General features: G+C 41.0%; 1 long non-coding RNA gene across 1 annotated transcript; it reads right to left on the bottom strand.

The window, feature by feature from the left end:
• Positions 1–11523: 11523 nt before the first annotated feature.
• LOC112842654 (uncharacterized) lies at positions 11524–12818 on the bottom strand. Its single transcript, XR_003214551.1, has 3 exons — positions 12676–12818; positions 12365–12470; positions 11524–12282 (listed from the first exon to the last, which is right to left on the bottom strand). It is a non-coding gene; the product is annotated as an uncharacterized LOC112842654 (long non-coding RNA).
• Positions 12819–16501: the final 3683 nt, after the last annotated feature.

Genomic DNA, 16501 nt, shown 5'->3' with positions numbered 1-16501 from the left:
ACTACAAAAAGCCCTCCCTGTCTGCATGATGGGGGGTAGGGACGATGGCAGTGGGGAAACCGTGGGGCTTTAATGCAGTGTCACTGTGGAAATGGAGGAAATGAGCAAGTGCATTTAGACAAAGGCGCTATATTGGTGTTGACGAAAAAAGCTGTGGTTCACCCCGGAGAACAGGTAGCAGTAAAGGAAGCCACAGAATCCTTGCGGGAGGACAGCAGGCTAAAGGTGTTTATCAGATTAAAGGCTTTGTGCCCCTCATACAAAGATTACAACAGCAACAAAGACCACAACAAGATCGAAAGCTGTTCCCATTGATGTACCACCTTGAAACTTTGCCAAAAGGTTACAGTCTATCACGTCCATCAGGCAGTGTTCGGGAGTGTATCTTACACAGATCAGCGGATCTCCTCTCTGTCTCAGCAATTTTAGTATAAAAATGGCTATGCTGTTCTAAGCATATCGCTCTCTTCCCTCTCGCCTCCATCCCTGAGGAGGTGCTGACTGGGGGAGGGATCGATGCTCCGCTCCAACAGACAATGGTGTGTCGATTCAGCACCTGGGCAAAGGGACAAGGTAAAAGGGGAAGAAGAAAGTGACATTTCAACGAACTCTGAAGAACTTATGAAATAATTTGTGAAGGTGAGTCATCTTGTTGCTTATAGGACTCTCGGGACCATCGCGTACTTGCCCTGTCCTTCGATGGAAGAATGCAGTAAAGTGAACCCCATTGGGATACGTGCTGCAGCACTGAGACAAAGGTATCCAATGCTTAGTAGGTGGATGATTAATTATGGATATGACATTAAAGAGGATTTTTGATTGGTGCTTACTGTAATCAATTTCAAAAACCTATAAACAGTGACAAACATACTGTATGATTAAAACGCTAAAACTAAAACTATATAGAACTTGACTAATAATTCTGACCACCAACTAAAAGTACTATTACTAAACTAACTCTTTGTTTTGTTTGTATTGTATTTGCACAGTAAAGTTAATTATTTCACACAATTCCATTGATCTTTAGGTGGAAGTAACACATTACATTTCCAAAAAATGTACCAATGAAGGTTTCAAACTGCAATCATGTCCAAAGAGCCTTGAGGACCACGTCTGTGACCACTCACAGTCAGTTGTCATCATCAAAGCAACTTTGGAGAATCAAGACGCTGATAAAATGGCAAGAACATGAAATCAGTCTGCTGTCTGTTAGCAGTTGAATGGGGTCAAGCTGGTGATTACAGGCAATCTGTTTGTGATAATACAACAATTAACTGTGGTAAATTGTAAAAATTGCGAAATCAGTTGCTGTCAACATAGAAAGAAATTGACATTCACTATTTGCATTCAGAGTCCAGCCAGAAACTCGGATTTGAAACAGAAATTCAGAAATTCCTCCACGAGCATTAATGTTGTTGCTGCAGGACAGCAAAATAACTGCTAAACGACACAGCCACTCAGCAGCCTTGCTTTTACTGACTAGAACCAAGATACAACCATTTGCCAACAAGCTGAGTTAAGTTCTCTATTGCAAAGAGACACAGCGGAAATGAGTAGTGCTCATTGCCACAGATCAGCTCAGATTGACTGCAAAGTACTGGCAACCTGAATGCATTTATAAACTAGATGGGATTACTGGCAAACTTTTACCAGTCTGTTTGAGACACGCTGTCAAAATGGAACCACAAGACAAGTTATCTCCCACAAGTAGACCCGTGCAATTGTTCGGCAATTCAAAGTGGTCTGTAACTACAAACCCCGGATGCTGAAAGCGAAGTTTTATAGGTTAGCATTTCCTTCATCTGTTTCTCTTCCTTTATGGCCATAGTTTGAAACCATGCGTTTATGTATGTACGTGTGTATGTTGGTATGTCTGATTATGTGTCTGTTTATGTGTCTGTATGTTTTACACTTATCTCTAGTGTGTATTTATTTGAACTGTGAAGTAATATATAAATTAAGTTATCATTATTATCATTATTATTATTATTTGTACTCCAGTATGACTGAACTACAAACAGAAACATAATAACAAATATTCAAACTCTTCCTGCTTCTAACGTTTAACAAATGCCTTTTACTTTGTGAATGTATTTATTGTGAAGAAGCAACAGCTGATGATTGAGGCAAAAAGTGTGGAGAGTTTGTCAGAGCTGTACTGAAAATGGTAACAGATGAAATTAAAATAGTTTGAGGGACGAGTGGTAAAACATACAGTGAGTCAGTCATTTATTCATGGAGAAGTGGAGGCATTATGGTGGATGATTTAAAACCTAGAGTACCAACCCAATGAGATCATCATTGTTAACTTTTTGTTTCCTAAATGCACAGACTTGGAACAGCTATAAAAGCCAATAAGTCACATATATGTATTAGCACTGGGATTTAGCATTACTTGACATCACTGGTGAAAAGACTTCATAGTATTAAAGTAGAAACAAATATGTATGTATGTATGTAATAAACTGCAGACAAATATCAAAAATTGTCGTTAAACGGCACTGAACAGGATGCAAGAACATGGCCGGCACCTTGCAGCCATTTGTAACCACAATTGGGATTAGTTTCGCCAATGCAACAGAACAACGTCATTAGCATGCATTTGGCATTATTTATACGTGTGCTAGAGGATCAGAGTGGGACATCTGCTATGTGTTGAGTGAGTGAGGAGGGCCATTTGAGTGAGCGTGCTGAGGACCCTGATTGATGTCGCACACAGCAAAAAGTCCCTGCGGTCCCATTAGCAGCTACAGTCGGCATTACTGTCACAGCCGTCAGCCGTGATGGAGGACAGTTCCGCCGCTACAGCCATCGGTAACCTGTCCTGTCTATGAAACGACACATGGGGACAAATGAATCGGATGCTGCGCTTCCCAAATGAACACGGGTTGAAACCAGACACACACTGTGCTTTAATGCAGCCCTGAGCTCTTGTGAAAAATTTACCATTTCCAGCAGTGCGCATTTGGCATTCATCAAAATCGATATCACCTTTCAGGCTCATTGTTCCCACTGTGGCCTGTTCTCAGTCATAACAATTCACTTGGGCTTAATAAAAGACGAATTCTGTTGGATTACTTGAAAATATTTACATGACAACACAATGCGATATGAAACGTATGTGCATCAGGCTCAGCTGTTTGTTTTCCTACGACGATCCAGATGCAAGATTTCATTACTTCCTTTTCTCTCCTGGGTGAGTAATGATATTGGGCTTATCCACAGGTGCAACCAGGATACTATATGAATCACCACACAAGTGGTGATTCACATTTATGCTCCCTGAAAAATAGTATACTGTCCTAACTACCAAAAAAAACGTTGTGCAAAGAAAAGATAGGTCAGTGCCGAACATTCCCAATTGGCAATTCCCATTGCCTCTGGCATGACTGAATAACCCACAAAACCCTAAGGACCATGCCATATGTCATACTAGTGCTCTTAAATTTGAATCAAATGTCTCTGGCTGTTTTAATAGCTCTGTGATTGAATACAGAAGACACCACTGTAAAACAAAAGGCTTTTTGTCCCAAATAGTGAGCCTCTTGCCCACAAAGAACTAGCTTCATTCACAACAGCTCCTCTCTGATGTGCTCGTAGAAAAAATGATTTACACTTTCACTATAATTACTCTGATCCCGCCTGCCCCTAAAGGCTACATCTCACAATGGAGCTGTTTGCAGTTAGCTGAGTGGGGATTTTACTTGACATAATTGTGATGAATATGTAACTCAACCAAGACAAACAAGCACAGATATTTAGAATTCCACACTAATTGAATTAATGCATGACAAGATGTATCACATGCTCAGACATGTTATCTAACAGAAGCTCCTGTTATAGAGAATCAACTGACAAGACTTCGGAAGTGTCAGTGCTTGTGCGAACATCTGTGTCCTGTCTGCATCTGAACATCTACATGGTTTTTGTACAACAAGCATATAAATGAATAAACTTTAGAACCACTGACAGGGGACACGAATAACATTAATTATCTTATTAGAATAGCACCCATTAAGGGGGAAGATATATTAGACAGAAAGAAAACAGCCAGTTCTTGAAGTTGCTACACTGGGAGCAGGAAAACTGGACGACCATAAAGATCTGAGAAATTCTGACAGTCTCATTGTCCAATTGTGACGGTTTGACAACTAAGTTAGATCATTTACAAATGCAAAGTCTTGACATGGCTACTACATACCAAAAGTGGTAGAAAGAAAAATAACCTAAAACAGCATCATGAGATTGATGATGCTCACTGGGAGTGAAGGGTGACCAACAGACAAGCTGGTGAAAGCTTTACGCTGGCTATGACACAAAAGTATCTCTGATGGGATGCATAGCTACAGGTAAGCGTGCACATGGTGTCTTCTGTCCACTGTTGAAATTGCCTAGGATAGATATGTGTACAATAGCCAAATGAATCACATTTTCTTTTCTTTGTATCATGACACTCTTGTAGGTGTCATTTTGACATATAAAACCTACCTTAGAATTGTTGCAGACCAAAATCACCCTTTTCATGACAAGAGCACTTTCTGAAGGCCTATTACAGCAGGATAATAGACCTCACTATACTGAAAAATGTTTAAAGAATTGGTTTGAGGAAGGTACAAAGAGTTCAACATCCCAGATCTCACTTGGGTAAAGTATCTGAAGGATGAGCTGAGAAACCACCGGATCAACTTACAGATTTTAACGCACGTGTCTTGGTGCCGGCTACCACCAAACCTCTTCAGAAGTCTACACTTCCTACTCATGTTAGGCAGGTGGTTTTCAGTGTACTTTCAGCATGCAAAGTTTTTTGTGTTGTAAATATACTGTATATACATGTATGGATACACAGGCATGTGTACATCTAAAGTAATTACTCACTATCTGACACAGATGAAACATAATTTAATCAGAGGGATTGTCCTGACTTCAGGCAACTTCAAAGTGGATGAAGGAAATTCAGTTAAAAAGGGCTGATGATAATCTGAACACCACAGGACTTTACTAGAGAAGTACAAAAGGCCACCGAAGTCATGCCATTCACACTCCTTGCATTTTTTAGATAAAACTGCATGCTTGCTCGAGCTTTCCAGTATTAATTATATTTGAAATATTGGAGTATATGTCCGACAAGGGCACAAAGACTTTCTCATTAGAATTAAAATAACTTCACCCCTATAGTATAGCGCAACTAAACACAATTTACAGTGTCATTAATGTTCATCTTTCATTGACTCAGTTGTAGATGTTAAATAAGTTGTAAAGATGTTTTTAATATTCTGCCCCCTTCATGTAAGTAAATGTGAAACACCTAAAATGCTATCTTTAGCCATGACTTTTGGTATATAATCAGACTCCTCGGGTAATCAGTGAGCTTGTGGTTCCACTTAAGAGTTTCCAGCGCAGTAACATGAGGAACTGAAACTATAAGATGATATTACGTAAATCCTCATTCGTTGTTGATTTTCTGTTCCAGTATCAACATGTGGAATTCCTCAAGTTCAGTACTGACTGGAATCCTTTTAATTTTTTTTTTAAAATTAATGATTAGTTATGTATTTACAATGGATCTGCTGCTTCTTTTTCATGTTACTTGAAAGTAATATATTTTGTGCCTTTTTGTATTGTTCTGTCTCTTTCAAACTGTCTACCTGTCTTGTATAGTTTTTGTTTCATACTGTCTTTTGTGTATTTTTGGTCCATTTATGTACTTTATTGCTTTAGTTTTCTGCATGCAATTTAAGCCTCCCTTTAGCAGAATTGCAATCATGCTTTGACCATTTCTCCAATAGAATAATGAACTCAAACTAGGCAATTTTTACCATTACCCCTGAAAGGAAGCCACTCTTAACTGGGCTATTATGCGCGTCACTCTCAAACTACAGAATGATGCTCTATGATCAAAGTGACATCACATCCACTGGAGCTTTGGCTGTCAGCTGCTCATGCACCACTTAATTTTTGTAATCTAACATGTCGTGCCGCCGTAGCAACAGTCAGGTTGAAGATGCAAGTTTGCATGTTAAATGTCAAGTGAGATCTGCAGATTAAAAACAGGGAGATGTTGCAATAGTTTGAAAAGATGAGGATTTCTGGAAAAGCTATGAAAAAAAATAAGATTTTGTTGCTTCCATTTTTGACTTCTTCTCTTTCTATACCAGTGTTGATATGAAGGCTTGATCTAAGTAGCAAAAACTATAGTTGAGGAGAATACCACAGCAGGTATCTGAACCCTAATCACTGTTATAAATGGTACAGAGCTGTAGTGATGTCACTGTTAATGATATGATGGGTATACTGAGACCCTTTGTGTTCCGTTCCGAGGCCCTCTTCAAGAGGTGGGTTCAGCACCGATCATTTAACATCAGCTGGTTTTAGGTAATATGACCGAAACACCATCTATCCATTTCCTTAATCATTTGTCTACCAAGGGTTGCTGGAGCCTAAATGACATTGAGCAAGAGGCAGGATGCAGGGTGACTCTCACAGCCACAGCTATGGCCGCTTTAGAGTCGCTAATTAAGCTAACCTTTGGACTCTGGGATGAAACAGAAGCACAGAGACTTCCTGCTGTTAGGTGACAGCATCACTACGCCACTCAGGAATGAAAACGTTCCCCTCTCGTTAACACACAGAGTCACACTGTGATTATGCTTGTGAGAGAAAAGATTTTCCCTTCTATTCTGGATGAAGAGAAGACAGGGAGAAGAGCAAAAAAACCTGAAACTGAAGTGCACTCAGCCCTGGAACATTTAGCCTGATGTGAGTGCAGGCCAGCGAGGGAGTGGCGGGAGGGGGGACACATTAGTTCTCAGGCATGGTACGTGGCAACCGTGCGAATGGAAGAATGTAAGTATGACCGGACACCCACATTCCCCCAGCCTTTGGTGGACAACGAGGAAAAGCAACAAGAGCAAAGTCGGTAATGAAAATGGATAGCAGCTTGGCTACGCTGCCTCAGCTCCATTGATCACGCAGCTGTAAAGAGCGATGGACCTCGATGTGGGGTGAGAGCTGTGTGCATGTTCCAATTCTTTTACGATCCATTCCAATTTAGCCTTACATTGATAACTTCTCCTCCAGAAACTATTGTAGCACTACGCTGTTCAAAGCACGGAGTAGATGTAAACACCCCCCTTTTGGAGCCACTGAACAGTATATATCACTCTGATAAAAGCAGATATAATTGGAGACATTTATAGATGGATCATGCCTGCTGTGTGTATGTTCAACTGCATTGATTACTTCTAACCGAAGGCTACGTCAATACACACACTAATGAATATTCTGCGGAAACAGCAGAGAAATTAATCATTTGATTAAGTTATTTGAACAGTCAGCTGGCTCAGAGTTTGTCGCCATCAATCTACATGATCACTAGCATTTCAGTGAATAATGCTGAGGTGGATAGGGGAGTTAGTGGGAGTGGGAAGTTCTCATCTACCCATATTGATGTGGCCTCTTTCTCTGCTCTACAAACACACGTTAGTCCTGATTCTGTCTCTGAAAAGGTCTCCTTCTGAAGTGGCGGCCGTGTGTCGCCAAAGGATCAAATTTGATCCAACACCATTAACCAGTACTATTCCCATTTCTTCTATATTTTGCTCCAGTCCATGCCTCATAAATGTCATCCCCGTCTGTCTGAGCATTAATCTCTATGAGGCTGGGGCCCAGTGACTCTCCAAAACAAACCAGTCTTGTTGAACCGCTCCCCTGCTGAATGGTAGAAGCTTGGCAGAGCTAGAGGAAACAGAGAAGTATGGATTGGGAGCAGGAAAGGAGGGGTGTCTTGTCCATTTTTTCAAGGGGGTGGGCAGCAGCAGCAACAGTGGGGTCTCTGCTGGGAAAAATATCAGCAGCATTATGGAGTGCGGCTGAGCCTGCCATCACTATCAATGAGAGGAAGAGGCCTGTCAGAGCACACAAAGGAGAAAAAGACAATCCCAGACAAAGAATAAGAGACGGAGAGAAGGAGAGAGGAAAAGAGGGCAAGAGGGAAACGACATATGAGGAAGTGAGAGTGAGACAAAGAGACAAATTAAAAGCACTCCAATTAGAAATGGAAGAGACAGTGCAGGCAAGAGCTAAAGAGATCACACTGATTAGAGAGTTAGATAAACCACCATAAACACGGAGGCAAATTGAAAGAGATCGAGAAGAGATAGCAAGCTGGAAAGGGAAAGACAAAGCGACAAAGACTAAGCAGGAGCGAGACTGAGCATAAAAAAGAGAATAGGCTAAAAAGAAATTAATTAATGAGTTAGAGAAGAATGAGGTGGATTGGATCAAGAGGGAAAAAATAGACAATAGGAGACAGATTTAGATGAAAAGAAGAAAACCGTCCTGTCACAATGGCACATCAGAGCCCGCATGTGGCACCACTTGATAAGAAGCGTCATTGCCACCCTCCATGCTGGCACCCAAGTCCCTCCTCCTCTCCCTTCCCAAACCATCTGTGCCATCCAAACACACCAAGCTGTCCGAAAGTGGCTCTAGCTCACGCCATTACCAGCTATCTGACGTCATCCTGGAGCCTGGCTCCCGATGACCAAGAGGGGCCCCCAAGATCAGTGACATCATCAGCCCACAAGTGGAGGAGGCCAAACAGTTAACTCTAACAGAGGAGGAGGATTTGAGTCATGTGAGCTGGGATTCCGACCACAGCAGCTTAATGGTTATTCTGGACAGGGCACAGAGAGAAACTGAAAGATGGAGACAAGTTCAAAGTTTTGTTCTCCTCCCATTTTTAACTCTCACACTGTCTTTCCATCTAAAATGGTTGTGAACAGCTGTGGTTATTTGAGTTAACCTTATATAGCACCCAGCATTGTACACCCGCTGGCCAGGGATGACTGTCATATGACAAAATGAAGACAGGCATGGAACTCAGGGTGGCAACGTTTGACGCAAGCATAGTCGACAAGCAGACCAAGAATCTCATGTTCTCAATGTTATTCGCTGACAGTGTGTAGGAAAGGAAACAACGCTATGAAATAGCTTTAAAAACAGACAATTTTACGCTGTAATGTATGGGTTTCTCTCAGTTGAATACCATAAATTCTGTAAAACCACTGAAAGAGAAAATATTAACAGCAATCTAATGTACATTTTGAAGCTATAACAGAGAATTATTTCTTTGGGAAAAGCAAATATTCATAGAAAATTTAATGTTCACGGTCAAATCTTGAATATAGATGAGCTGTGAAAGCTATTTCAGACTCATATGTAATGAGATTTCCAGTATTTGTGTGGCCAAATGGATTGTTAAGCTTAGTTAGCAATTGGCCACCATGACCAAGACTCCTATAACAAATAACCATATTCAACAGGTATTTTTTAATATTTTTGATGCAGCAAGAACTGTGACAAAATTACAGTCTGTCATAGCTAAAAAGTTTGTGAAGAGTACAGTTGGTGACCTTAAATATTACTCTGGCGTCCTCCCAAAGTCCAAAGTCAAGCAGGTAGTGTGGTTAGGTTAATTAGTGATTCTGCATTAGCCCTGGGACAGACTGGTGATGATGTACCCTGCTGGGATAGGCTCCAGCCCCCCTGCAATCCTGAATTGGATACATAGACGACTCGATGGATGCAAAGATAACTACTAACCGTCTGACCTTAAGTCGTCTGCCATTTGCTGTCTGCCAATTGTCTACATTGTCTCGATTGTCTGTGACAATCAATCACCGATAATCAAATGTAGACCGTCCGACAACCACCAGCTGTGAGGAAAACAATGAGTATTCCCCATCCACTTGGAACTGGTTGGTGGTAATTGCTGGAAAAAGGATTGCTAAAGGCCCACTCACTCAGGCCTATAGACCAGTCTGGCAACCACCTGTTGGTATGGAAAAAACATATGCATTCCCCAACCAGTTGGCAAAAACCTCCTTTTGAGTGTCACTACCATACCGCAGTAATTTAAATGAAAGTGACAGACTTGTCTACAAACACTGTCCAGCTACTCTCTCCACTGTAGTGAAACTGTGAAAAGTGCAACACAAACTGAATAAAGTATTTGCCTTCAAAGTAAAAGTTGCTCCTTTTGAAACACATTGGCTGAATGTTGCTTCCAGGTCTGTGACCATTCACACTTAGTTGTCATGTTCAAAGTGACTTTAGTATATCAAGACGACAATAAAATGGTGATAAGATGGAGTCAGTCTGCTAGTAGTTTACAACTGAATGGCAATTACGTTTCCTGTTTCCATTAACATTTATTACATAGCAATTAACTGTATTAAATCCATGCAAAATTTACATTAAACAGAATTCACATTAAATCCTTGCATTGAGAGTCCAACATAACCTGGATAGATTTAAAAGAAAAAAAAATGAAATCCTTCCACAAATAGTGACGTATTTGCCACAGATTTAACTGTAAAATGACCTAAGCACGGGCTGATTTAGATAATCTGGCTAATGCTGCAGTCCCAGTAGGGGAAACTGTGGTTGGAGAATATGAAGACCAAGCAACCAAATGCAGTGAATGCTTTTGAATGGTTTCCTCGAAGACAGGGAAATTTGCAACCTTGTTTTCACATAGGAACACAACCAGGATACGAGTTGAGTCGAGTCCCTGTCTTGCGAAGAGACACGTCACAGATGATTTGCGCTCATCGCAACCGGCGGATTCAGACTGATAGCAAAGTACTGGCAACCTGTGTGCATTTATAAATTAGACATTATTTGCAAACCTATGCCAATCTGTCTGAGAGTGATTACAGTTAGTCAGAGTTGGCTGAGCTCCCACCAGAAGACCTGTGCAACTGATCTTGTTATCCAAAGTGGTCTGCAACCAGTTGGTCACCACAGCTATTTGTAATCACTGGGCAAACAAGTTTTCCTAGTGACAAGGAAGCTGCTGTCCTATTTTAACTCTTGTGTGACTGATCCATAAATGAATAATCTTAAAGAACAAACTGTTCCTGTTTTTCAGTTCAGTTTGCTTGTAAAATAAATGAATGACTGTTGAAGTTTTTTTTTTTAAAAGTAATACCTACAAAGATGACTGCCAGAAAAACAGCAGCTCTTTTTCACCTCAACATACAGAAGACGAGATGTAATACTTTCACACAATCAGCCTTTTGCTATATAATCACTCATGCTCTAAGGGCTTTGTGTGTGTATTTTCAGTAAAACACAACTAAGAAGGAACAAAAAGTAATATCCTCGCCAAGGTAACAAATCACTTATCCCAGTCAAGGGGAGGCGACAAGTAAAGGAAAAAGATGAAACGTCTATAAGACATCCTCAACTGGTCAGAGTGGGGGGAAATGTAAAAAAAATGAGAGCACTTTGTCTTTCTCTCACTCACGCACGCACATTACATCCCTTCATGAACTGAATATCAGCTGAAGTGGAAGTGTTCCTGCACTGCCTGGCAGTATATAGGAGAAGCTATAACAGTTCTTCCTCCTTAGCCCGGGCAGGTATCCAAACAGCCTCCGCAGGCTTTGATGAAGTGTCCTGTCATGATGTCAGCCTCCATTGGTCTCTAGCTCACCTGGGACCTCCCTCACTCTTAACAACTCCTGGCTGAGAGTAAAGAACAAAAAAATAAGAAGAAAAAAAGGAACAAAGGGGAGGGAGGGCATATCAGGCCTCCTCATACGCTGCCTTGGCCTGTGCTTCTCACTTCTCCTCGGTGCCTTTCTTAACTAAACAATAACAACACAAACTCCAATATGGATTAAATCTTATCTCCAGATTCTCCTCTTCTTTCCCTCTCCTTCCTCCTCCTGCTCGCTGGCTGTCAGCAGGTTAAAAAATGGCTCGGCACTAGCTAGGGAGAAACAATTACTCATGGCGCAGGCTGTATAGACATTGGAAGCTTTGTACTCCTCTGCGATCTCAGGGCCATGTGTTTCTAATTAAACGGTGTACTGGAGGAATTATCAAAGCTCGGGATTGCATAATGAGCCCTGGCAGAAATCTGCGGCAGGCGGTGACACTCTTTGTCTCAAGAGGCGCACAGTGGTTATATTGAATTAAAAAGGAAGCATGTCAATAAGTGACTGAGAGAAGCATTCCTTTTTATTAATGTGTGTGTACTGTAAGGGATTTGTTGCGGCAAAACCCTCAGATCAATCACTTTACAGCTCCGGCGGTGGCGGTCAAAGATTAGGGGCTTCACTTAAGGAAGCTTTCAGCACAGTTCTGCCTTCAGATCCCATCTCTGTGCTTGTGTGATGGTCACCAACACCCACCATGTTTTTCATTGCACAACACCAGTTGGCCATAGACGGGCACGGACGATTTGGCTCGCCGAACGGAGGCATGTTCATCCTTACGCAGAGAGACACTTCTGTATTAGATGTCAGGCCAGATTTTTTTGTAAAACATCACACACGAGCCTGCGAGTGCTTACCTCACATAGCACACGCTCACACACATACTTAAAATCCGGTCTCCATGGTGATTGTTTTAGTGCCCATGTGAACTTGGCCCCTGCATCTGTTTATGTTTGTTGGATGCTGTAAAAAAAAAAAAAAAAAAATTAATTATTCATAACCACATGACCACTATTCTCATTTTCTAAAGCATTCCCCGAACAGCATAAATGAAAACAATAAATTCTCTGGTCAGAACACAACACAAAGAAATAAGTACAAGGAAAAAAAACTGTTTTCTGGTTTCTTTCGAGGCATGCAATCTTGTTAAAGCCTGGTCATATTTTACTGTGGATTGCTGTAGACATGATTCACATGCTCAGCGTCGATGCACGCCACCATCACAGCCGCCGGCACACAGTCCAAGTTGAAGGTTTACACGTCTTACAAGGAGAGAGGCTGGAAAGGGACGCCTGCCTGCCGAGTGCCAAAAAAGGCCATTTAGAGCTCCGAGTCCATCTGGTGGATGAACAGTGAATCACATATAGGTCATGCTCCACTTTTCACTGTCATTTTACTTCATCCTAATCCTATTATTTTAGTATTCAGCGTAAACTCTAGCCAACAGTTTAGAGCAAGCACTGCTAAAGCAAATTGGATTCTCATGGGGTACATCTCTCATGCAAACATACATAAAAAGATAAGCCTGGACGCACACAAAAATGCAGGCAACTCACTGTGAGCGGCTAGGATGACGCCAGGAGTAATGTGAGGCATGTGTGTTGGAGGCCGTCTATGTTATGTGTAGCATGAATCCTCTTCTGGCAGAGGAAAAGGAGTGAGTGTCTGCGCAGTGGTGTGCTGGAGTCATCCAGAGTTTCTCTTACATGCAGAGAAACACACACACTTGTGGTCACGGTATTGGTGAAACTTTCCTTGCCACACAGAAGACAGCTTACCAATGTCTGTTGTACCGTCTGAACAAAAACCACACTTAAAGTTCAAACTATCATATAAATCTTAAATCCGTCTAGTCTAGAATTCAAATCACCTGAGAAGGAAAAGTAGAAAGAAAAGCTGTGTTTGCATTAGACTCCTTGTTTTATGGATCAGATGCATTTTTACAGTTCTTTCATTCACATATTTACTCAATCATCATATTTGTTTATGTATTAAAAGCTCTCTATATAGCTTTATATCCGCACATAGTAGTATTAAAATGGCAATTCATAATCGATATGCCGTGTCGGCTGACTTGCAAAACATGACAAAGTGTTATATTTATATTAATTTTTAAAGTTTGCATAGGTGATCAGTGAAATCCTCAAATATTTTGGAACTACCTTAGAAACTTTACAGCTTCATTTGAAGAATGAAGCTGTAAAGCTGCAAGAACTGTTAACCAAGAGATATGACATGTGCTTTCTACACGGCTTCCTCAGCAGGAAGAGTTGGGGGTTTTCAGTATGCTTATATTCTTTGTTAGCTGTTCTGCACGAATTTACATAATGCATCCTTAATCAGAGTTTTCCATCATTTGGAAAAGTTATATGTATCAAGATCACATTCTAATAACAGACGCAACGAGAAATTTATAGATAATATTAGTAGCATGATATTTGGTTCCAACATACAACACACACTTTTCTCTTACTGTCTCTTATTTGCATCACTAGTGCACATAGTACAATATTTTCCAAAAGAAAACAACTGTATCATAAAATAACTTTATTAACAATTTAGAGGTCCACTGAGATAGACTCTCAACTGCAGGAACATCCTCAGGGACTTTGGTCCATATTGACATGATAGCATCACACATTTGTTGCACATTTGTCTGCTGCACATCCATCATCTTCTTTTACCACATCCCAAAGCTGCTCTATCAGATTGAGATCTGGTGACTGTGGAGGCCATTAACTGTCATGTTCAAGAAGCCAATTTGAGATGATCTAAGCTTCGTGACAACCTGAAAGAAGCCGTCAGAAGTTTGGGTCAAAAGGTGCCAAGAAAATATCCCCCACACATCACACCACCACCAGCCTGAACAATTGAGACACAGCCCCAACTTCTGACCCTACCAGCTTAATATTGCAGCAGAAATCAAGACTCATCAATCAGCCACCATTTTTCCATTCTTCTGTCCAATTTTAGTGAGCCTGTGCAAACTCTAACCTCAGGTTCCTGTTCTTAGCTGACAGGAGTGGGACCCGGTGTTGTGTTCTGCTTCTCTTCTGACCTCAACAAAGCATTTTTACCCAGAGACCTGCAGCTCACTGGAGATTTTCTCATTTACAGATCATCTTGTGCAAACCATAGAGGTGGTAGTAAAATCAGCAGTTTCTCAAATGCTCAACGCAGCCCACCTTACACTGGCAACCTTGCAATTACCAAAGTCACTTTAATCACCTTTCATTTTGATGCGCGGATTGAATATCACGTGTCTAAAACCATGTGATCAGGTAATTGTGTTAAAGCGCAGCTAAATTATTATACCCAAGAAGTGGCTGGTGATTGTCTATCTTGATTGGATACGACAAAAATCACGGTCACGGTGTAGAGTTTTAGATACCTTAAGTGAACCTCCCCCAAAACTGACGCAAGCTCTGTTTGGAAATCACATCAGCCTGCAATTATTTTGTTTGCAAATATGTTCCACAGATGGGATGCACGAGACACCAGGACCCAGTGCTACAACATTCAAAGTCATGTTCACCAGATAAATCCTGATTTATTGGGACACATTTCATGTAAGCCATGCCGAAAAGAAAAGACTCCACAGCTGCACACCTCAAGGCCTCACACGCACCTTTCTGGCTGCACGGAAGGAAATCAAGGTCGACGCTTCAAGATATGAATGCATAAACAGTAAAACACTCCCATGAAATTCCATACACTATTTATATTTCTAAATCTGCCCGAGTCATTCATAGATGTCAACACTGTACTCATATCAAGGCTAAGATAGAGACAAATACCTCAAGCGCACTGCTGTCGTGAAACTGTCAGTTTGGATATTAGTTTGTGTAAACACAATTTCCCGTTCAGCCACGGCACGAGCAAATCCATATGGTTGTTTTTTAAGCTGTATTAAAGGCGTTTAAGGAAAAGAACGTTGGATGATTAAGTCAATAAAGATGATATGATTGTTGACAGATGTTGGAGAAGTCAGAGAACTCAGTTTAATTATTGGGAGGTCTGTGTCAATACTCGGCATTAGGGTAATGCACATTTGAAATAAGGATTATTAGCAAAGATTTTAGATAGTAAAATAAAATTAACCCTTAGCTCAGTTAGAATAACTATAGTTAAGATTTGTTATTTCAACCTACAGTAATTTAGATCTGCCTATATCATTTGTTCTGGGACCATCCCATCCTCCAGTGCCTACATGTGAAAAGCACTCAGTAGGTCAAACACAACACAATAAGAACAGGGTGGTATAGAGGTGGGTTGCAAAGTAATTATAGATAGGGTAAGTCAGATTTAACAGTGTGCCATGCATCAAATTTGACTACCTGAAAGGGTCCCAGCTGATATGCTGGGATTGTAGTTTCCTTTATCATTGTCGTTCATTGGTGGGACTTTTGCAAAGCAAGCAGCAGTACAACAGTGAGACTCAGTAGGATTCTATAAGACGCAGTGGAGGCTCTGTCATGGTTTGGGGTTGTTTTTCAGCTCATGGTGTTGGGGATCTTGACAAAATTGATGACATTAATACAGAAAAGAAGAGTCAGAAATAACATCTGGAAAGCCTCTGACTGAAAACAGCTTCATTTTTCAGCATGACAGGGATCCCAAATGCACTGCGAATACAGTCAAAGCTCACGTGGATAGAAAAATGCATCAGTCTGTCCTCCCCAGACCCTGCACCTTAACATTACTGAAGCAGTGTGGGATCACCTTGTCAGAAAATGGAACAAAAGGCAGCCAACATCCAAACAAGAGCTTTCAACGTCCTTCAAGAAGCCTGGAGGACTATTCCTCAAAATTACTTAAAGAAACTACAAGAAAGCTTGCTGTTGGAGTTCATACTGTGATAAAGAGTAAAGGTGATCACATCGAAGATTGACTTTGAAGCTCATTAGAATTGTACAAACACTGTTTTTTGCCTTATATACCATATTTCCACATACGTTTGCACATTTCATAAGTTGCACCTGAGGGGTGACTCA

The sequence above is a fragment of the Oreochromis niloticus genome, linkage group LG17 (assembly GCF_001858045.2).
Source record: "Oreochromis niloticus isolate F11D_XX linkage group LG17, O_niloticus_UMD_NMBU, whole genome shotgun sequence".
NCBI classification, from domain to species: domain Eukaryota; kingdom Metazoa; phylum Chordata; class Actinopteri; order Cichliformes; family Cichlidae; genus Oreochromis; species Oreochromis niloticus.
Note: the sequence above shows the minus strand (reverse complement) of the source record. Positions and strands in the feature narration are given on the sequence as shown.